The sequence below is a fragment of the Rhinatrema bivittatum genome, chromosome 14 (assembly GCF_901001135.1).
Source record: "Rhinatrema bivittatum chromosome 14, aRhiBiv1.1, whole genome shotgun sequence".
Taxonomy (NCBI): Eukaryota; Metazoa; Chordata; class Amphibia; order Gymnophiona; family Rhinatrematidae; genus Rhinatrema; species Rhinatrema bivittatum.
The window spans coordinates 65,067,519-65,089,758 of NC_042628.1; the positions used below are offsets into that span (position 1 = coordinate 65,067,519).

Sequence of the window (22,240 nt, forward strand, 5' to 3'; positions counted from 1 at the left end):
CTCTATGGAGCAGAATATACAGAAAGAAAATAGTACAAGCAAAGGTGTACAGTCTGTTCAAAATCTGCTCAGAGCTTCAAGATGTGTGCATCAGCTTATAAAGGGTCTGGGGTCTGCTGTTATCAGTCATCTGCATAATCCACACCCTTTACCTTTAATAACCAATCAATATATATGTTAACATGTGTACTTTAGCTTGCTCTTACTTATAGGCCACAGGCCTCTTCTTATCAGTTAGAATAACAAACTTAGTTCCATCCTTCCAGGAATGATGTCATCTGTGCTGGATGATTTTCTGGCACATTCAATGATCCTAGTGCTTCACAGTGCTATAACTACATATGTGCAGGATATATGCAGTGCACTATTCTATATATCCCCCTGTGAAGGGTGATTAGCTAAGAACCCTTCATACCTATCTGCGTCGCATATCGCCATGTCTTAGGCTGCCCAGCCTAGTTAAGGCTAATCCTTACTGGCGATAGACATTACCCGTCTTCGTACCGATATGCTCATTTTTCACAGATAGTCATTACAGGTGGTGGGGAATGATGCAGTGTCAGCATGAGAATCCAGAAGCATCAGGTTCAAGGTTTCAGCTTGATTAAGCATGATCCGGGTGCTAGTCTGTGTCACCAGCATTTCAGAAACTTGATCACGGCATCTTCGTAGGCAGATACAGAGACATGGTAAGCAGAGACAAACAACTAGCCCAAGTAAGGCAATTGTACACATGGAGCCAATTAGAATTTTGAATCCTGAACCTAAACTAGAAAACCATGAGCCAAGGGATCCAAATGGATCACTGACATCAAGTCCTTTCCAGGTTTGCACCGGTACATGTGCTATAGACATCATGTTCCGAGTGATTTCCTCAATCACTTCACCCTTGTCGTCTATTTGAAGACAACAGTTACTGAGGTTAAATTTACCACATAAACCTCCTTCTGCAGCTAATATGTAATCTAATGCAAGACGATTCTGATAAATAGCATTCCGAAAACCCTTTTGCTGAGTGGCTAATATTCTCAGTGCTTTAGCAGTTTCATTAGTAATTATTTCAACAACAGCTTGCAATCTTATAATACGATTCAACATATAAATTGGAGTTCTATAACCCCAAGAGCCATCCTGAGCCCAGGAGGCTGGATCATAATATGCTATAATACGTTCAGGAGGCCATTCATCATCTTTCCAGTTACCTATACTAAGGTTTCTCTTCTTACGCACATCTGAGTATGTACTATACACGGGCATCCCTAGTTGTTGACCCATTCATAGGGGGATTAAGAAAAACGAGGGGCGTATAGTACCCACGGTACAGGTTCCAAACCAATCAGTAGGTAAAGAGGCATGTGCATATCGTCCACATATCCAGTATAAACCTTGTGGGGCAGGCCAAAGGGTAGGGATCTTGCGGGTACCTATCGAAAGAAGGGGCTCAGTAGTCCAAAGAATTAGGTTTGGGATCATAGACAAGTTAGGCCAATGAGTGTACAGGATAGTGGTAGAGGAGGTGTAGTTAAGGGTAGTCTGAGACATGCAAGAAGAATTACCTACAGCTGTGACATGATCCATGGTATAAGGCCTATGAATACACCAGGTAGGTATTATAGAGTGAGCCAATATCCATCGGGCTTTGTTAAATCGTGGGGGTAGAACAAGAGAGGAAGCATTATAGGGCATGGACCAATTCCATTCCTTAGCTTCCCATGGCCAGTTATCTCCCATATCTGTACCACCACAAACATAACAATTGGAAACATTAAGTGAGGTAGTAATGGCGTTAGCAAGATCAACAAACAAATTTCGTGCAGTTTGGGATATAGGAAAGGGTTCAGTAACATGCTGATAAAATTCTTTAAAAATGGCAGAATGATCTAATGGACTCCTGCAAGTTATAACCTTCTGAATATAGAAGAATCCTCCAGGATCTACTCCTGAGGCTTGAATTCGGATACCGAAAACGTTACCCCATTTGTAGAGAAATTCAGATGGCTTGATAAGGGTAAAGTTAACCTTATTACAAGTATTTAAGGCACAGTTGGACAAACTTGGTACTAATGTCAAGGAAGCAGACTTATAAGTGGTATCCCATGAAGCAAAGGCTACACAAGTCCAGTAACCACAGTAGGAATCCGCTACAGTGGAGGTGCAGCGTCCCTTGTCCTTGTATGTGCGGGGCCATTGTTTCGGACATATGTACTTATGATTGTGCATGTAAGTACGGTGCCCTTCTAAAAAACTTCCACAAGTCCGAAGAAAATCCCAGTTTGAGATCAAGGAACATACTTCAAAAATAAGGGAGGTAGGCTTGTCAATAGGGGACAGGGGAACAGATGTCAGGAGTGGTCCTTGGGACGATCCTCCTTTGTGAACTTGTAGCCATTGTTGGGCAGGGGCTTCAGTAGGGTCAAAACAGATAATAGTTGTCTGCACGGTACATACGCTGTATCGTGTGGAATTATGAGAACAGTAAGTAACTGTCCCTTGACAATCATAATGGGATTTGTATAGCAGAGTGGAAGTTTTAGTCGTACCATCTATAGTTACTGTGATGCAAGCATTACAATTCGGGTCAGTGGTGCATACAGGGAGTATGCCATTCCAAAAGGATAATACACAAAAAAGAATAAACATGTTAATGCAAAAAGTGAATACCAAACTGAAAATACAAAAGCAAACTAATAGTAACAAAGATGATAAACAAGACAGCAATAATGCACATCTAAGTATCAAAGCTAAAGAAAAAGGAGTCCTTGGAAAATTTGAAACATATTGGTCAAGTCCTTAAATGAGGGTAATTGTCCTTAAGTATCTGTACGGCAGTCCATATCTGGCAACGTGGGCTGTGGACGTATGTCTTTAAGATGAGTCCACACCGTATCTTTGTCAAGTTTAACAGCAGTAGGAGTGACGGCAGTAACAGGGAAGGGTCCCACGTACATGGGGTCCTTCCAGCTCTTATGTGTATAGTTCTTTCTCCACACTAGATCACCGACTTTCACGGGAGGGGTGCACTCATCATCTCCGGACCGATCATTGGGGAATCCTGCAAAAGAATGAACATAGGTTAGTGCAGCACATAAATTCTTCCAATATCTGGGGAGACGATCCACCATAGCAGTGCTAGGGGTAACCCAAGGCATAAACCTTCCAGTTTGTAGCTGAAACGGAGATAAACGTAAGTTGGTGATGGGAGCATTCCGCAGATAAAGTAAGGCCCATGGCAGACAGTTCAGCCAGGAGCCTTGCGTCTGTGCCATAAGTAACCGTAAACGAGTTTTCAACAGACCATTGTACCGTTCGACAAGACCATTGCTCTGAGGCCTATAGACAGCCACACGACGATGGTGGCATCCTAGCATTTGCATAATGTTGTCCACCAATCTATTGACGAAGTGAGTACCGTTATCGGTGACAATGCAGTGAGGGAATCCATGTCTAGGTATGAGTTCCTGACATAACGCATGTGCCATGACATCACTGGACTCACTTTTGCAAGGGAAGGCTTCAATCCAATGGGAATATCTATCCACGCAGACTAAAAGATATCTCAGGCGCTGTTCTCTAATTCCCATATCGGTAAAATCGCAATGCCATTCAATACCGGGACCTTGAGGTCTCGGAATGTGACCAGAGATAACTGAAGGACCTCTGCGAGGAATATTACCAGTACAAATGTGACACAACTGAACTGTTTCGTGGCATATGGTTCAAATTTTAGGATTCCACCATACAGATAAGTCTTCAATAAGCTGGGTGGCTGGCCTATGAGCAGGTAGATGTAGGCTAGTAGCCATGGTTCTAGCAGCCATCAAGGGCAAACAAGGTTTCCCTGAGGGATGGGTATACAAAAAGCAATCTTCACCGGGGTGACTAATAGGTGTAGCTCCAGCATATAACCATGCTTGTATCTCAGCTTCTGTAGCGTCTTGTTGAAGCTTGTAGGCAGTCTGAATGGGTGAGGGGACATCTTTCTCTTGATGCCATGGAGGGGTGTCTTCCTCAATCCGTATAGTATCACGTGCCTTAGCCTGTGAGCGAGTCGTCACCATAACGCTATCCGGGTCAGGCGACTCGTTACATCATTGTGGTTTCAAATCTTGAAGTTCGTTATCAACCAGGTGGTTACCATAAGCTTCCCAAGATGAGGAGGGTTTCTGATGACCTTTCACCCAAGTAATGGCGACTTGTTCGCCTCTTACACCAAATTCTTCAAGGGATGTAAACAATTTCTGCCAAATGTGTATACTATTGAGAGTAGCTCCAGTACTCGTAGTCATCCCTCTTTTTTTCCATTTATGACGATGTTGATGTACCGACGAGAACACATAATGGGAATCAGTATAGATAGTCAAAGAAACAAGAGGAGAGCGGTGTTCTAGCACGTAGTCTAGAACCCATGTGACGGCAATGAGTTCACCCTCCTGCACACCAGTGTCAGGGGGTAGAGAGAACACGTGTTTTTCAACTACAGTGTCCGTAAATGGTAGAAGCCGAAGGGCAGCAAAGCCAGTGGAGGTAAGGAGAGTACCTCCAGCGTCAGTGAACCAAAATTCTCCCTCGTCCAGCGGAATAGCAGACAGAGGTAAGTCATCCATTTCAGGAAGCTGACGAGTGCAATCATGCGACAAGGCATCTGGAGATCTGATAGTAGACAGAATTCTATCTAAGGAAACAGCAGGGGCAGGTACAGCTTTACCCCAAGGTTGTAGCGAAGTAGCCGATGACATAAGGATGGCCTGGTATTTACCAGTACGAGAAGCCGTTAAAGACATGTGGGAAGGTGAAAGAAGAAAATTGACGTCATGACGGGTGTGAAGAACCACCATAGCATAGGGAATGTAATGGTTCAGTTTTTCACGGGCAGTGGCGCAAGCGACTATTCCCCTCTCGCAAGTTGTCATACCAAGCTCAACAGGGGAAAATTTGCCAGAAAGGAAAATAACAGCTTCCAACTGGTCCTGTGTACCAACAGCTGACCAGGTGTGGGTGCCTGCAACTACCCACAAATGTAAAGGTTGCGAATGCTGATAAGCAAGTAAGGTGTTAGCCTGTAAGGCTTCTGCAACGAGAGCTTTTAAACGGGATGTCTCAAGATCTGTGAGAGAAACAGGGTGAGAACCTTTGACGGAGCCCTGAGTATGGGCATACAAGAAAAGAGCCTTTTCACTAAAAGCCGGAATCCATAGACGGCAGAAGTTGAGTAAACCTAAGACTGCACGAGTCTGGGTCACTGTGGTGGGTGGAACAGGAAGAGCCATCAGAGATCGGACCAAATCATCATTGATGGAACGAACACCGTTTCCTAAATGTATGCCAAGAAAGGAAACCGAAGTTTGTGCTAAAAGAAATTTCTTATGGTTAACCTTGTAACCAAGGTGGTATAACCTATTCAAAAGATCAATGGACAGCTGGATACATAAATCTTCAGTAGTGGCGGTGAGTAACAGATCATCAACGTACAGGCATAAACTTGCATCCTCGGGTAAAGTGGCTTCAAACAACTCTAGATCACGGTGTAATTGAGTACTGAATATAGTAGGGCTATCACGAAATCCTTGTGGAAGTCTCGTCCATTGGAAGCTACGAGGACCAAGCTGAAAAGAAGTAAGGGGTCGACAATCAGGATGGAGAGGAATACAGAAAAAGGCATTGGAGAGATCAATACATGTCTTAAAAAGATGAATGGGCGTAGAATTAAGTAAAGTAACAGGATTAGGAACATTTGGGAATATGGGGATAGTAAGGTCATTCAACAATCTAAGGTCTTGGACTAAACACCAACGTCCATCTCGCTTACGAACCGGGAAAAGGGGAGTATTAAAAGGAGAAGAGCTGGGTTCCAAAACACCCGCAGCTACTAATGAAGCAACCTCTTGTGCAATAGAAGAACGAGCATCATCAGGGAGGGGATACTGCTCTTGGTAAGGACCACGTGATGGATCTTTGAGACGAATAAGGTGGGGTTGGGCAGATTTAGAAAGGCCAAATTCATTTCCTTCTGTGGACCACAAATCATTGGGCAATGAATCTAAAGCAAAAGACCTACGAGCATCGAATTGGTCAAGCACAGCCATAAGGAGGGATGGCTGGCGACGAGAAAAATCTATCTGAATCTGGAATTCGGATAAGAGATCACGACCTAGCAGGTTGACAGGACAGTGAGGTGCAAATACGAATGAACCTGTGCAGCGGTGATCTCCGAGTTGTAAGGTGCAGGGACTAGTTTTACGCAATACCCTAGATATACCTGAAAGACCTACAACAGACTGAGCTTCGGGGGACAAAGAGACAGATGGTGGTAACGAACGGAGAACTGAGATGGAGGCTCCAGTATCGACAAGGAATCGTACTGGATGTTTATCATTCAGGAGGAGCTCAATGGTTGGCTCCGTAGAGTCGGCAGGAACAGATAGAGGTGCAACAACAGTCGATGACTCTTGGCGTCATTGTGGAGGATACTGATTTCGTGGACCTGTCCATGAACGGGGGTTGAAAGTGGGGGGTTGTGAGGTACCCCGTTGGTGCTCAGTGGGATACTGAGGCAGTGAAGATATAGCATGGCAATCTCTAGCATAATGACCAAATTGACCACACTGGTAACACTGTTGACCTGGATTTCTTCTCTGGGGGGTTGGCCAATCTGGGGCATAGTCTTGGCGCGGCCAATCTCGTGGTCGTTGGTCGCGATTCCAAGGCTGGGATGGGCGTCTCTGGGAAGAACGTCCTCTTTGGCCTTGAAAATGACCTTGAAATGGGGGCCGAGAACTAGGTGCCTGAAAGAAACACGAATCGGACTCTTGAATGTCATTGGGAGGAGCATTTGCAATCTCGCGATCCTGGATAAAAAGTGCACTAGCCTTAGTTTGGGTTCTGACAAGATCGTCCTGGGACTTATCGCGAGCTTCAAGAAATTTCTGAACATGGTGTAATATGTTACCATGCATTTGACTCCAAGGCATGGTTTCCAAAGCAACTACATTGCTCAATGCCTTTCGAATGGTGACAGGTAAAGTTTGGACAAACATGTGACAAAACATTGGAAGAGAATTGGGGTCTGAATAAGGACCTCCCGTCTCTTGAGTGAACATTTCCTGAAAATTATGCAAAAACGTATCAAAAAGAGTAAGCTTAGGATCCCAACGAGCTGAAGTAAGTTTAGTGAAATCACACCGTTGCGGAAAAAGATGGCGCAAAGCTTCCCATGTAGCAGTACGATGAGGGTCAAAAGAGTCACCATCATGCTGGTGGGTTGATAAGACATCTGAACGTTGAGCAGCAGACCACACTGCCGATTGGTTAAGGCCAGGAGTTTGGGCAAAAAGAGCTTTAATATCGCCAACTGCGAGTTGTACGCCCATGGTAAGACTTTCCTGTTTAAGGATCCAGGCGTGAGCACCGCGAGAAATAGAGGGAAGTTTAGAAAGAACGGCCTGTAAATCAGTGAAGGACCATGGAGTGTAAGTTTTAACCGTGGTATTTCTGGCAGTACGTCCAGGTTTGGACAAAATAGGAAGGGCCACAGCAGGGCTTGGAGTAGCAGTAAATGACGACCGATACTTCCCTTCGTATCGTTCCCATACCTTGAGACCCATGCGCATGTAATGTTGGAACTTACTAGACCATTCAGGATTGGGATTATCGCGAATAGCACTACGAGCTGTGTTCATATCTGCCTTAGTCAGAGATCCTATTCGAGGATAGGGACGCATCTGAGGACTCAGAATCTCAGTCCAGTCTGCAAGGGCCTCTACCCACTTAGTCACAAAAGAAAAAGACTGTTCTTTATTGGCAACAAAAGATGCAGGGGTCACGGTGCTGACTTGGGGTGCTGTGACCACTAGAGCTGCAGGATCAGCATATATAGGAGAAGTAGGAGTTGCGGAATGTTGGTCTAGGCGACGACGTAGTTCAACTGTTAATGGATGGCGAAGGCCAGGAATGACAGGCAAATCTTCAGAATCAAATGAAGCATCAGAAAAAGAATCATCGTCTATTTCAGGTTGTACAGGGGTACAATGCAGCATTCCCTGAACAGAAACCAGGCCTCCCTCTGCAGTGGAGGGGAGGGATAGAGGTGACTGTCGAACAGCAGAGGTAGGGTTAAGGTGAGTTAGAGGCGTGTCAGCAGTAGGCCTCTGAGCAGCAGAGGCTGAAGTCTGAGTATTGCCTAAAGAATTTAGGTGGGTCGGGCAATCTGGAGCCAAGGGAGTAAAACCCACAGCAGTGTCCGACTGGGATGTGTCAGCAGGACTAAGCACTGGGAGTGCCATTGCCATTTGATCAAGTTGAACTTGGAGAGCAGCATAAGGGCGGACTAACGAATCAGACACATAAGGAGGAGGAGGGGCATCAGGTGACGTAGCAGACTTTAGTGAAGTAGGAGGTGCTACCGGTGGGGTGGAAACGGTGGGGGTCTGAGGCAACGCAGATTGCGTAGCAGGGAGTGGACCAGAAGGTAGTGGGGGCTCAGAGGACTCCTGCAAGACGTCAGCTGCTTTCTGTGGGGGAGCAGAAGCAGTGTTAGCTATAGCTAATTTCACTAAGTTAAACCAGCTAAGAACCAACCTGTGTTCATTTAACTTAGCAGGCTTAGTGGCATATTTATTCTCAAGAAATTCTTTTAAACGAGTCAGGAGAACTGTGTCAAAGGAGCCATGGGAGGGCCAGCTAAGAAAATCATCTTGAGCTGCCCATAAAATCCACTTAAGGTGGCAAGCCCTAATTAATTTCTCATTTGGAGTCTGAAATGCAATAACTCTGGCCAGTGGGGAATCACATAAAACAGTAGGAGCAGCATCAAAATGAGGCAGAGCTTTGGAAGCACGTAACTTAGAAAACATATTTAATATCAGGTAAAATAGTTTTTGAAGTAACTTCTCCCAGTTTTTTTTTTTTTAATGTTTTGGACGGGCGCAGGCTATGAAGAGAAAGTCCGTGTGCTCAATTGAAAAGCCAGCAGTGCAGGCAATGTAAATGCAAAGTGAACAACAATTAACACAGCAGGAGATCTCCCAGCCTCTCGGAAAGCAGAAACCTGGAAGCGGAATCCCGAAAAAGGGGGGGGGGGGGGGGGGCAGATGAAGTCAGCCAGCAAGAAAGACGATAGACAGGCACAAAAGACAGAAAGAGAAAAAAAAACTAAGAAGACCAGAATGCAATACGTGTACAGGGGATACACGGAGGTGGCTACCCCCAACTCGTTCACTCACTCCTATCGCTCCGTGAGCGCTGAACAAAGAGGGGGAAGGGAGCAGGCAAGAAAAGAAAAAAAAAAAAAAAAGAACTCAGAATCTGTGCAAGAAACGGGAAGGAACAGACGCATGAGCAATTAAGCCATAAAACTGTAAGAGCTGCAGTTAAACTAACAAGGGGAGCCAGGCACACAAAGAGAAGGAAAGTGAAAGCAAGTCAACACAGCAGAAAATAGGAGAACACAGACAGGCAGAGAAAGACACAGAGAGAGAAAAAAAAACTAACAAAACCAGAATGCAATGCGTTTACAGAGGACGAAGCAGGGCAGGGAGGGGGGGGGGAGGTGTGGGGCCAACGCCCAAAGTGCGGAGAAACAAAGAAAGCCAGACACGAGCAGGCACTGACGTAAGCAGGAAGGAATGTGCAGGGGGATGGGGCGTGACAACGCACAGCACCAAAAAAGGACAAAACTAAAGGGTGGGGAAGCAAAACTCAAGTACCCAACATGCACAGAGAAGAGACAAGGGAGGGGGGAGTTGGGAGGGGCGAGGAGGGAGAGCTAGGAGGCAGACAAAGACGTAGAATGCAAAGGGGGGGGAGGGGGGAGAGGGGCAAGGGTAAGGCGTCGCCCGCGGCAAGAAACAAAGGAAGCAGGATGAGTTAGGAAAAAAAAAGCAATGGAGAAAGTAGAAAAACGGACAGCATTTAAGGAATAAAAAACCTGCACTAGAATATCAATACTGCAGTGAAAGTTGTAAAGAGGTACAGAACAAAAACCTGCTAATTAGCACATTGGAATACACACAGAGGGCTGGAAAAAAAAAAAAAAGTACTTCAAAGCAGATTCCACAGACAGTAAGGAATGTCATTCAAAAGAAGCACGAACTACAAGTTAAACTAGGTCTTGCAGACTAACAAACTATAGTAAAAAATAAAAGAGAAGACACAGATAACTGAAACATTAATCAAATCAATCACTTTTTCTTAAAAAAAAATTAAAATTAAATCACATACATACCCAATGAACCAATGGGCTCCCCCCTGGAACCAACGTCTTGGATCCGAAGGATGGAGAGTGTAATCTTGACCTCCGTGGCAGCCACCGGACTCACTTCACGATCTTGCCAGTACTAAAGTACGCTAATGACCCCAGGTCACCCTAAGTGGAACTGGTTAATTAGTCAAAAGCCTTTAAGCAGTTTCCGCACTGCTGGAGCCAGTGAGTCCCAGGAAAGGGGCGCGAAACCTTTCCTGTGAATCCCAGCGGGCGCCTCCAGATGTTAAAAGAGGGGCTTCCCCTCCATCTAATTACAGAATGAATACCAGCCTCAGACAGGTAATAAAGAAAGAGGTTTATTAATAAAAGTAATTAATAGAGGAATGCGGAAAGTTTCCTCTATGGAGCAGAATATACAGAAAGAAAATAGTACAAGCAAAGGTGTACAGTCTGTTCAAAATCTGCTCAGAGCTTCAAGATGTGTGCATCAGCTTATAAAGGGTCTGGGGTCTGCTGTTATCAGTCATCTGCATAATCCACACCCTTTACCTTTAATAACCAATCAATATATATGTTAACATGTGTACTTTAGCTTGCTCTTACTTATAGGCCACAGGCCTCTTCTTATCAGTTAGAATAACAAACTTAGTTCCATCCTTCCAGGAATGATGTCATCTGTGCTGGATGATTTTCTGGCACATTCAATGATCCTAGTGCTTCACAGTGCTATAACTACATATGTGCAGGATATATGCAGTGCACTATTCTATACATCCACGGGGGTAACAGGTTCGGATGGCTGCTTAGTTTTCTTTTTAAATAAAGCCATCCCATCCTCGTCGCCAAATGTAAAGAATGAGGTAAGCGAGAACAAGGTAAAAGTAAAAATAATATGTTTATTGATATACAATCTTAGTAAAAGTAACAATTCTAAGCATTATTGATATACAGTTCTAAGCATAAAAATATACAATCTTAACAATGCTAAGCATTAAAGGTATACAGTTCTAAGCATAAAAATAGTGCTAAGCATATACATATGTGTGTACACTGTATCTCGGCCAATACTCACAATACCCTTTTAGTCATCAGCCTGGCAAGGAGAGAGCGCATCACAGGCGAAGGGGTCCAGACACTTTGCACGTCTGCAAAGGAGAAGCATCACTTTGCATTCCTGCAAAGGAAAAGCATCACTTTGCATTTTTGCAAAGGAAGAGCAGGGTTCTCTCTCGTTTTTCAGCCATAGCTGTTTTGTCTTTTATAGCCTAATGCAAACAAATGTGCGTGCCAAACTAATCTGTGTTTATGTGGGACAGGATTACTCACTATCCTAGAATCAGATCAATGCCAACAGTCCCAGTCTAAACTATGCATTCCAGACTCAAGGATGGTTTAATCAGGTCTCTGGGCCGAAAAACATGCTGTGCTTAGCTGATTCTGCAGTTTCCCTTACAGAAGGTAAGAAGGCAGGGTTCCAGTCTAAGGTCTATCGGCAGATTGTTCCAAATGACGGGGCCTGTGGTGGAGAATGCACGCTCTTTGGTTGAAGTTAGGCGGGTGGATTTAGTTGGTGGGACTTGTAGGGTACCTTTATATGCTTCTCTGATGGGTCTTGCGGATGAGTAGAGTTTGAGAGGGATATGAAGGTCTAGTGGGAGTTGATTGTGGATGGTTTTGTGGATTATGGTGATTGCTTTGTGCAGGATTCTGTATTTTATTGGCAGCCAGTGAAGGTTTCGGAGTATGGGGGTGATATGTGTACGTCGGTTGGTGTTGGTTAAAATTCTGGCTGCTGCGTTCTGGAGCATCTGTAGTGGTTTGGTGGCGGAGATGGGGAGCCCCAGGAGTAATGCGTTACAGTAGTCAGTTTTAGAGAAAAGCGTTGACTGGAGGACCGTTCTGAAGTCCTGGAAGTGGAGCAAGGGTTTGAGTCTTTTCAGAACTTGAAGCTTATAGAAACAGTCCTGAGTGATATTGCTGATTGATTTCTTTAAATTCAGATGATTATCTATGATTACTCCTAAGTCCCTTGCTTGAATGATCTGGGTGTTGGGGAGTGGTTGATTAGCACTGATCGAATGGCCGGTGGTTATCAGTAGGATTTCTGTTTTGGCTGCATTAAGAACCAGGTTCAGGCTAGTGAGGAGGCTGTTAATGGACTTAAGGCAGTTTTCCCAGTAGGTAAGCGTTTTTGGGAGGGATTCTTTTATGGGGATCAATATCTGAACGTCATCTGCATAAAGGTAGTGTATTAAATTAAGGTTAGTGAGCAGCTGACAAAGGGGCAGTAAGTAGATATTGAAGAGGGTAGGAGATAGTGAGGAGCCTTGTGGGACGCCTAGCGTTGATTTGAAATTTGGGGATTCTTTATTATTGATTCTAACCTTGAAACTTCTGTTGTTGAGGAAGGAGTTGAACCATCTGAGTGCAAGTCCAGTTATTCCGATGTCTGAGAGGCAGTTTAGAAGGATGGCGTGATTCACGGTGTCGAAAGCCGCAGAGATGTCTAGGAGGATAAGTAGGTAAGAAAGCCCTTTGTCTAGGCCCATAAGGATGTGGTCTGATAGGGAGATGAGGAGGGTTTCTGTACTGGATGATTTACGGAAGCCGTACTGGGAAGGGTATAGGATTTTATGTTCCTCCAGGAAGTCTGAGAGTTGTGTGTTCACTACTTTCTCTGTAAGTTTCGCTAGGAAAGGGAGGTTGGATATAGGTCTGAAATTGGAGAGTTCTTTTGTGTCCAGGTTGGGTTTCTTCAAGAGGGGTTTGAGGGACGCCGATTTTAGCTCATCCGGGTAGATTCCTTGGGTTAGGGAGCAGTTTATGATGTTAGTCAGAGCTCTGGAGATAGTGCCTGGGATGAAGAGCAGCAGTTTAGTCGGAATGTGATCTGTGGGGTGGCTGGATGGTTCCAGTTTCTTGAGGATGGATTCAATCTCCAGAGGGGTAGTGGGCTCAAAGGAGTCGAGTTTGGCTCCAGTGTGAGGTGTAGTGTTGTAGTTTAGGGCAGGGGGTATTGAGTTGGTGGGGAGAAGTGCAAGAGTGTTTGTAATTTTATCCTGAAAGAAGAGTGCTAGCTCATTTGCTTTGGATTGAGCCTGTTCATCTGGGCTGGTAGGGGCAGAGGGTTTAGTAAGTTGAGATACATAGGAGAACGGGGCCCTGGCATCATATTGTATATCGTGGATTCTGCTGGCATAAAATTCTTTTTTTGTCTGTAAAAGAGAGATCTTGTAGAGATGGAGGGTGCGTTTGTAATCGGATATCGTAGTGGAGTTGGGATTCTTATGACATATGCCTTCTTTGTGTCTAAGGTCTTGTTTCATCCGTTTGAGTTCTGGAGAGAACCAGGGTTTCCTTTTTTGTGTCCAATTGATGATTTTCGTCGTTTTGGGGCATAGTTTATTGGCTATTGACTCCGTGATATTGTGCCAGGATAGGAGGGCTGAGTTGGGGTTGGAGATATCCAGGTTGGGGAGTTCCTTAGATAGATATTCACTAAGAGTGTCAGAGGCACATGGTTTCCGGAAGTGGATGGTAGAGTGAGGTTGAAGCTGAAAGGGGTTTGCTTGCATCGTGAGGGTAGCTGATACCAAGGAATGGTCTGACCAGGGGACGGGAGTGCAGTCTGGGAAGTTATTGTATGATAGGTTTGAGTTTATGAAGATAAGGTCGAGTGTGTGTCCTGCTTTATGGGTGGGTTGATTAATAATTTGTTCAAAGCCCATAGCCCTGAGTGTGGTGAGGAAGGTTTCACAGTTGGGAGAGAGCAGCGAGGCATCAACATGTAGATTGAAGTCCCCTAGTAGCATGGCTGGAGAGTCTGTGTTGATGTGTTTGGCAATGGTTTCTATGAGGGGGGAGGCATCAGAGTCTAGTATTCCTGGTGGAGCGTATACTAGAAGAATTTGAATATGTTTTGACTTAAACAGACCAAGTTCCAGTTTTTTAGAGGAGGTCTTGATTGGTTGCTGGTTGAGCTTGAGTCCTTTTTTGGAGGCTAGGAGCAGCCCGCCTCCTCTTTTTTCCTTTTTTTCTTTTTTCCTCAATTGCTTGTGGGTGGTCAAGCAATTGAGGTGCTTGACCACCCACAATGCCATGGTGGTCTTCTGTGCTATCAGCATCAATGGAACTGCACCGGATGGGCATCGAGGCCTCAATGCCCTAGGGCAGTGGTTCTCAACCTTTTTTTGGCTGGGACACACCTGACAGATGGTTCTCACATGCGTGACATACTGAACATGTGGCCATCACGGGGCTAAATGTAAACATGCACTCTGCATCTACAGGAATCCCCTCAAACCCCAGCAATAAGTGCAGAGCAGATCTAGGGCATTACCCTGTACAACTCGCCATACAAAAAAGATATTCTGGCTCTGATGACATCTCAGTAAAAGCAAACAAACTCCCTTTACTACCAGGCACAATAGCCTTCCTTATGAAAAGACAGTAATTTACCACTAATGCATATCCTATTGAGAAAACAGAACAAATAAGATTGATACAAATGCCTACGTGCTAGTAAAATACCTCACCTTGGTCACACATCCAGAACTGACCTTCACCAAGTACAGAAAACCCACAAATTATAACTATGGAGACAGAAACTGGAATGGAAAAACAAAAAAGCCACTCTGCATGCAGTGCAAACCTGGAGAAATGGAAAGAGAAATATAGCACCTAACAGACTCTCAGGATTTGCAATAATGCACACAAACTAACCCACACAAAGTTACACATGTATTATGGAACACATTCAAACAGTAACAACCCTAAGAAATACAACTATTAAACCAGGCCCTAAACACTAATACATTTCTTATTGGGAAAACAAAATAAGCCAAGCTGCTATAGAGCCCCACACAGAAATAAATGTAAAGCTGGGGGAGATCGCTCCCAGGACCCCGCTGGACCACCAGGGACCTTCGGGTGCAAAAGGGGATCCAAGATGGTGACGATACGGAAGCACTGAATGCCGTGGAGATGTTACCTCAGAGGATTTTTCTTGGAATTTATCATTAGAATGCCCCATTCTGCTAGAAAAAAGCAGGTGAGGGATAAAGCTTACCCTGGGGCTGCTCCGGAGATACCTTTGATTGGCCCATAAGAACATAAGAATATGCCATACTGGGTCAGACCAAGGGTCCATCAAGCCCAGCATCCTGTTTCCAACAGTGGCCAATTCAGACCATAAGAACCTGGCAAGTACCCAAACACTAAGTCTATTCCATGTTACCATTGCTAATGGCAGTGGCTATTCTCTAAGTGAACTTAATAGCAGGTAATGGACTTCTCCTCCAAGAACTTATCCAATCCTTTTTTAAACACAGCTATACTAACTGCACGAACCACATTCTCTGGCAACAAATTCCAGAGTTTAATTGTGCGTTGAGTAAAAAATAATTTTCTCCGATTAGTTTTAAATGTGCCCCATGCTAACTTCATGGAGTGCCCCCTAGTCTATTATCTGAAAGAGTAAATAGCCGATTCACATCTACCCGTTCTAGACCTCCATGATTTTAAACACCTCTATCATATCCCCCCTCAGCCGTCTCTTCTCCAAGCTGAAAAGTCCCAACCTCTTTAGTCTTTCCTCATATGGGAGCTGTTCCATTCCCCTTATCATTTTGGTAGCCCTTCTTTGTACCTTCTCCATCGCAATTATATCTTTTTTGAGATGCGGCGACCAGAATTGTACACAGTATTCAAGGTGCGGTCTCACCATGGAGCGATACAGAGGCATTATGACATTTTCCGTTTTATTCACCATTCCCTTTCTAATAATTCCCAACATTCTATTTGCTTTTTTGACTGCCGCAACATACTGAACCGATGATTTCAATGTGTTATCCACTATGACGCCTAGATCTCTTTCTTGGGTTGAAGCACCTAATATGGAACCTAACATTGTGCAACTATAGCATGGGTTATTTTTCCCTATATGCATCACCTTGCATTTATCCACATTAAATTACATCTGCCATTTTGATGCCCATGTTTTCGAGGGGTTTAGACATCAGGAGTAGAGTTGCAAGGACAGGGAACCATGGAAGAGGAGAGGAGTTTCCTGCCGGACTCAGAAATATCTTTGTCCCCAATGGTGAAGGAGGCGCTGGTGAAACCTGCCGTGCTCAGAGACCCGGATGTGAACCTGTTGGAGTCTCCTGCCGAAGTTGCAAACGGACGGAGGTACCAGGCAGGGAGTTTATTCCCGGGAGGAGAGAGCACAAGCGCCGTGCCGTTGGGGCACGAAGAGTCGACCGGCAACCCAGATATGGGAGAGTTCAGTCTGCAAACATTTGGAGGCTCTTCAACACATGCAAAGCCAAGCCCAAGATTTTCCCTTACAAAACCGACTCAGGTAACTCTTGAATCACTTTGGGAGGCAATTGAGGGCATGGGTAATAAGATTATTAACCAACTTAATCCTTTAACAGTCATCAAGAGAAAAACTTGATGGGATAGAAAATAGTAGGGATGTGCATTCGTTTGCAATGAAAAAGGAAATAAAGACGATTGTTGGGTTTGTGGCATAATGTGGACTCTTGGTGCAATGGTGATGACTCCTCCCACGGGGATGGGCCCCGTGGGGAACCACAGCAATTGGCTAGACTCAGAAAGCTTGACACTGAGAGAGAAAGCTTTATTGTACTGCTGTAGATAGATGATACTTGCAGGCACAGATAGTGCAATAGTCCAGAAGTCCAGTATGCTCAGACAGTCTCAGATGTAAAGAATCTCACCCGGATGAAGCAAGGTTGGTAAAGTCCCGTGGAGCGGGATGAGCTGAATTTGAAGGGTGGAGGTGGAGAGCTGAAGCATAGAGGTACTCACGGATCAATAGTCAGAATCCTCCTTGAAGTAGATGAAGGAAGGGACCTGAGGTCCGAGGTGCAGGCTCCCTAGCTGGAAAGGCCCTCGAGGAGCGAGTACTTAAGGGAGCAAAGGAATGCTGTAATGAAAGTAGATAAGACCCCCGAGGAGCAGTTGTCTAAGTTATATAGCGAAACCCCGATGGGTAGATAGAAGCGAGAGGCCACCGAGGAGCGGGTACCCAGAGCTTCAGTAGGAGTGAAGAATCCAAGCAAGCAGCTTAGAAGGGGTCAGAGTAGCAAAACCGAAGTCCTTGCTAACTTGTTGAATTGGAGCGGAGTGGAGGCTTAAATACCCGGAGGTACTGACATCATGTGATGGGGATGCCCCTGAGGTTCCTGCCATGATGTATTGATAAGTGTGGGCTATGTGTGTGCGCGCACCCGAGGAGGCCACAGGAAGCTGTTGAGTTTGTGGTATAATGTGGACTCTTGGTCACAGTGGTGATGACTCCTCCTATGGGGCGGGGCCCCGTGGTGAACCACAGCGATTGGCTAGACTCAGAAAGTGCAATTGGCTAGACTCAGAAAGTGCAATAGTCCATAAGTTCAGTACGCTCAGACGGTCTCAGATGTAGAGAATCTCATTAGTTTAGGTAAAGGTTGAGTAATTCTCCACTCCAAATAAGGGAGCTATCCCAAAACAAAAGAGGAAAAGAAAAAAAAAGAAAAAACGCTGTCAGCCATTCATGTATATAATGTATCTTGTATTAGGGAAGAGGAAGCGAGAGAGCAGAACAGGCTAGGTGATACTTCGCTGTTAGATGCACTACGCTGCTTCTAAGAAAGACTAATTATATATTCATTTCTTGCACTTTACTAATAAAGATTATTCATTAAGACAAGAGGTTGTGAGTTATTACAGAAGGGCAGGCCTTCTGCCCCAGAGCATAGACTCTGGAATTGAACTCTCTGTGGAGAACACAGATAATAATCCTTTGAAATCCCAGAGTATGGCAGCGCTCCGGTAATGAACAGGAGGCGGCTGCCCGCTGACAGCTGGGTTCCTAGGGTGAGCAGGCCTGGGAGTGGTCCAACCACAGCTGGGACATGTAACAATACCCCCCCCCTTTAGCCCCCCCCTCTTGGAGGTCTGGGCTTGCCCAGATGGGCACTGTGGAACTGGAGGAGGAGTCCTTTGTCCAGGATGTTACTAGCCGGTTCCCAGGAGTTTTCCTCTGGATCGTAGCCTTCCCAAGAGAGAAGGTACTCCCAGCGGCGACCTCTTCTCTGGACATCAAGTACCTCTTGGATCCGATAGGTGGTATCTGTCTCAGTAGAAACTTGGGATGGCATAGGAGCTCTACAAGAAGGCCAATAGAATATTACTGGTATGAGCAGGGATGCGTGGAAAGAGTTGTGTATACCCAAGGTGGAGGGTAACCGGAGTTGGTATGTAACTGGTCCAATACCCTGGGTCACCGGAAAAGGACCAATGTACCTGGGTGCAAACCTCTGAGAAGGTAACTTCAGCCAGATGTAACGGGTGCTCAGCCAGACCTTTTGGCCCGGCTGGAACTCTGGAGCTAAACGATTGCGTGAATCAGATTTCTTTCCTGTGCAGTGGCCTGGTGAGTCCAAAGAGTTTGTAGAGCATTGGCAGTGGCCTGAGCTGCCGGTGAGGGCACTGACAGTGGGACTGGTAAAGGGAGCTGAGGTTGTCTGCCGTAGACTATGGAAAATGGAGAGACTCCAGTAGCTGCTGCAACATGAGAGTCGTGAGAAAATTCCGCCCACGGTAAGAGTTCTGCCCAGTTATTTTGATGATCATTGGAATAAGACCACAGGAAGTTTTTCAGGGAGCAATTGGTACGCTCGGCCTGGTCATTGGCTTGCAGATGGTATGCGGTCGTCAGGCTTATATTGATACCAAACTTCCTACATAAGGAGCACAGATATTGAATAACAAACTGAGGCCCCCTGTCTGAGGCAATATCTGTGGGCAGGCCATGGAGGTGAAACACATGTTGAAAAAAGAGGCATGCGAGCTCGGGGGCCGAGGGCAAGCAGGCAGAGGCAAGAATTGAGCCATCTTAGAGAATTGTCTATGATGACCCAGATTACCGTATTCCCCTTAGATGGCAGTTGGTCCATGACAAAATCTGTGGATAGATGAGTCCACGGATCTTCAGGTGCAGGCAACGGCTGGAGGAGGCCCCAGGGAAGGAACATGAGTCCACGTAGGCAAGGGTGTCAGAGACCATAGTGGGCCACCAATAGAAGCGCTGGAGCAACCCTAGGGTTCATGCAGATCCTGGATGACCAGCAAGTTTAGAGTCATGCGCCCAATGCAAGACCCTCTCTCAGAGCCGACAAGGCACAATAGTTTTCCCAGCTGGAACTGTGACGGTAGCTGAGAGACAGGTGCAAGCAGGATCAATTATATGACTGGGTTCTTCCTGGAAGTCATCAGGATCAAAAGAGCGAGAAAGGGCGTCCACTTGGAGGTTCTTCTCTGTCAGACGGTATCAGAGCTCGATGTCAAATCGAGAAATGAACAAAGCCCAGCGGGCCTGGCAAGCATTTAGATGCCGGGCGTGTCGAAGGTGCTCAAGATTTTTATGATCGGTATAGATGGTAAACTTAAACTGAGCGCCCTCCAACCATGGGCACCATTCTTCGAGGGCGAGCTTAATGACCAATAATTCCCTGTCTCCAATGCTATAGTTTTGGTCAGCACGGAAGAACTTATGGGGGAAAAAAAGAGCATGGGAGGAAAGTTCCTTGAGTAGAGTGCTGACTTAGAACTGCCCCAGCTCCAATAGCCGAGGCATCCACCTTGACAACAAAGGGGCGATTTGGGTCTGCTAAGGCCACGGTCGACCGACCTACCATTGTCCCATGCCGGACCGACATTCCCTGGCATGCTGAAGCAGTGGTAGAGGACGGGCCCATCACTCCTGTTGACGCTCTCCACTCTTCGCGGCAGAGATGCCACCGTCAAGACTCCGCCCCCGACGCCACATAGATGCGCGCAGCAACGACAGCCCCTCTCTTAAAGGGGCCAGTGTGGAAAACATTGGACAGCTCCCCGGATGTTCTCCACCCTTGCTGGGGTATTTAAGGCTCTAACTCAGATGGAACCACTGAGTTAGCAAGGACTTCAATTCTGCTTCTCTGACCACTTCTAAGCTGCTCGCGTGGATTTTTCGCTCCTACAGAAGCTCTGGGTACCCGCTCCTTGGGGGCCTTTCGCTTCTATCTACCCTTCGGGGTTGCTCTACCTAACTTAGACAACCGCTCCTCGGGGGTCTTATCTATTTCTATTTCAGGATTCTTCTGCTATTGGGTACTCGCTCCTCAAGGGCCTTTCCAGACAGAGGATTTTGCACCTCAGGCCTCGGGCCCCTTCTTCATCTACTACTAAGGAGTATTCTGCACATTTGCTCCATGAGTACCTATACACTCTAGCTCTCCACTTCCGCCCTCCAGGTTCGGTTTATCCCGCTCTGCAGAACACTTCCAACCTTACTACATCCGGGTGAGATCATCTACAGCTGGGATTGTCTGAGTATATTGGAATTCACTGGACTACTGTGCTATCTGCGCCTGCAAGTATCATCTACAGCAATACAATAAAGCTTTCTCTCTCAGTGTCTGCTCTCTGAGTCTAGCCTATCGTTATGGTTCCCCACAGGGCCCCTCCCCATGGGAGGAGTCATCACCACTGCAACCAAGAGTCCACAATATGCCACAAATCCAACAGACTGCTAACTCCATGGACTCGGCTCACTCTTCAGCACTTCAAACCATTCCAGGCTTGGCTCATAGAAGTCAGGAGCAGCAAAGGTTTCTAGAGGCACTATTGGCTTCTATTGATCACCTGAACACCCGATTGGATGCTCAAGCAGAAGACCTGAAGATACTCTAATCTATTCCAGGTCTCCTTCAGAAAGTTCAGGATCTTCAAACCACTATGGATATGGTGAGAGCAGAGGTTCACCGCCAGAAACTTCATAAAACGTTTGATGTATTTTCTCCATCAGTTGTGTCGTCTGTTATCTCTGGAGCCACTCATGCAATAATTCCATTGCCTAATCCACCTCGTTACTCTGGAGACCCAAAGCGTTTTAGGGGGTTTTTAAATCAGTGTCATATGCATTTTGCTCTTCAACCGGCACTGTTTCCAAATGACTCGGTCAAGATGACTTTTATTCTTTCACTGCTTGATGGCAAGGCTATGGCTTGGGCTTCACCTTTATTTATTTTATTTATTTATTTGCTTTTCTATACAGACATTCACCAGAGGTATCACACCTACTATCAACAATCTGATCCCCTACTATCAAATCTACCATGTTTTGTCTCCACCTTCAAGCAAGTCTTTTAGGAACCCAGAAGGTTACCAGCCATAGGTTCGGATCTTCTCTACCTTCGACAAGGTTCCCGACCTTTAAGCGAATACACTATTGAATTTCGCACCTTGGCTACTGAGTTAAACTGGCAAGGAACTAGTTTAAATGCTATATTCCAGGAGGGGTTAGCACCTCAGATTAAAGATGAACTGGCAGCATGGGAGCTTCCCATAGACCTTCTCATAGACCTTACCAGCAAAATTGATCGGAGACTTCAGGAACGAGCCAGAGAGAACCATACAAGATGACAAGGGCACCATTCTGATTCCTTTTTCCTGCCGGGAGATTCTTCTTTACCTTCCGAAGAACTTATGCAATTGGGTCAGACCCGTATTTCGGCAGCCGTGACTGCACGTCATCATCAACCAGGAAGCGAGGATTACACTGGGCAGCTTGCTTCCTCATCTATGTTCCCAGAGAGGATATCTTCCTGTCGAGAGACAACAGAGGTGTTAACCCTTGGCCTCACATCAGGTTCGCCCTTATTTCTGTTACCCACCTCATTGGAACTACCCTCAATCAATGTCTCTACACAAGCTCTGGTTGATTCTGGTGCTGGGGCAAACTTCATTCGACAGGATCTTGTAGAACAGTACCAATTTCTAACTTCTCCCATAAATCCTCCCCTGGTTCTTTCATCTGTACACGGAAGTCCCGTTCCTGGTGGGGTTACATGGGGTACCCAGCCCTTATCGGTTAGAGTCGGAATAGATCATGTTGAAACCCTTACTTTCTTTGTTCTCTCAGAGGCCGTGAGTCCTGTCATCTTGGGACTACCTTGGCTACAGAGACATCAGCCTCAGTTTGACTGGATT

At 45.7% G+C, this 22,240-nt stretch overlaps 1 pseudogene; it reads right to left on the minus strand.

The window, feature by feature from the left end:
• Nucleotides 1–344: 344 nt before the first annotated feature.
• LOC115075630 lies at nt 345–6,817 on the minus strand (annotated as a pseudogene).
• Between the last annotated feature and the right edge of the window lie 15,423 nt (nt 6,818–22,240).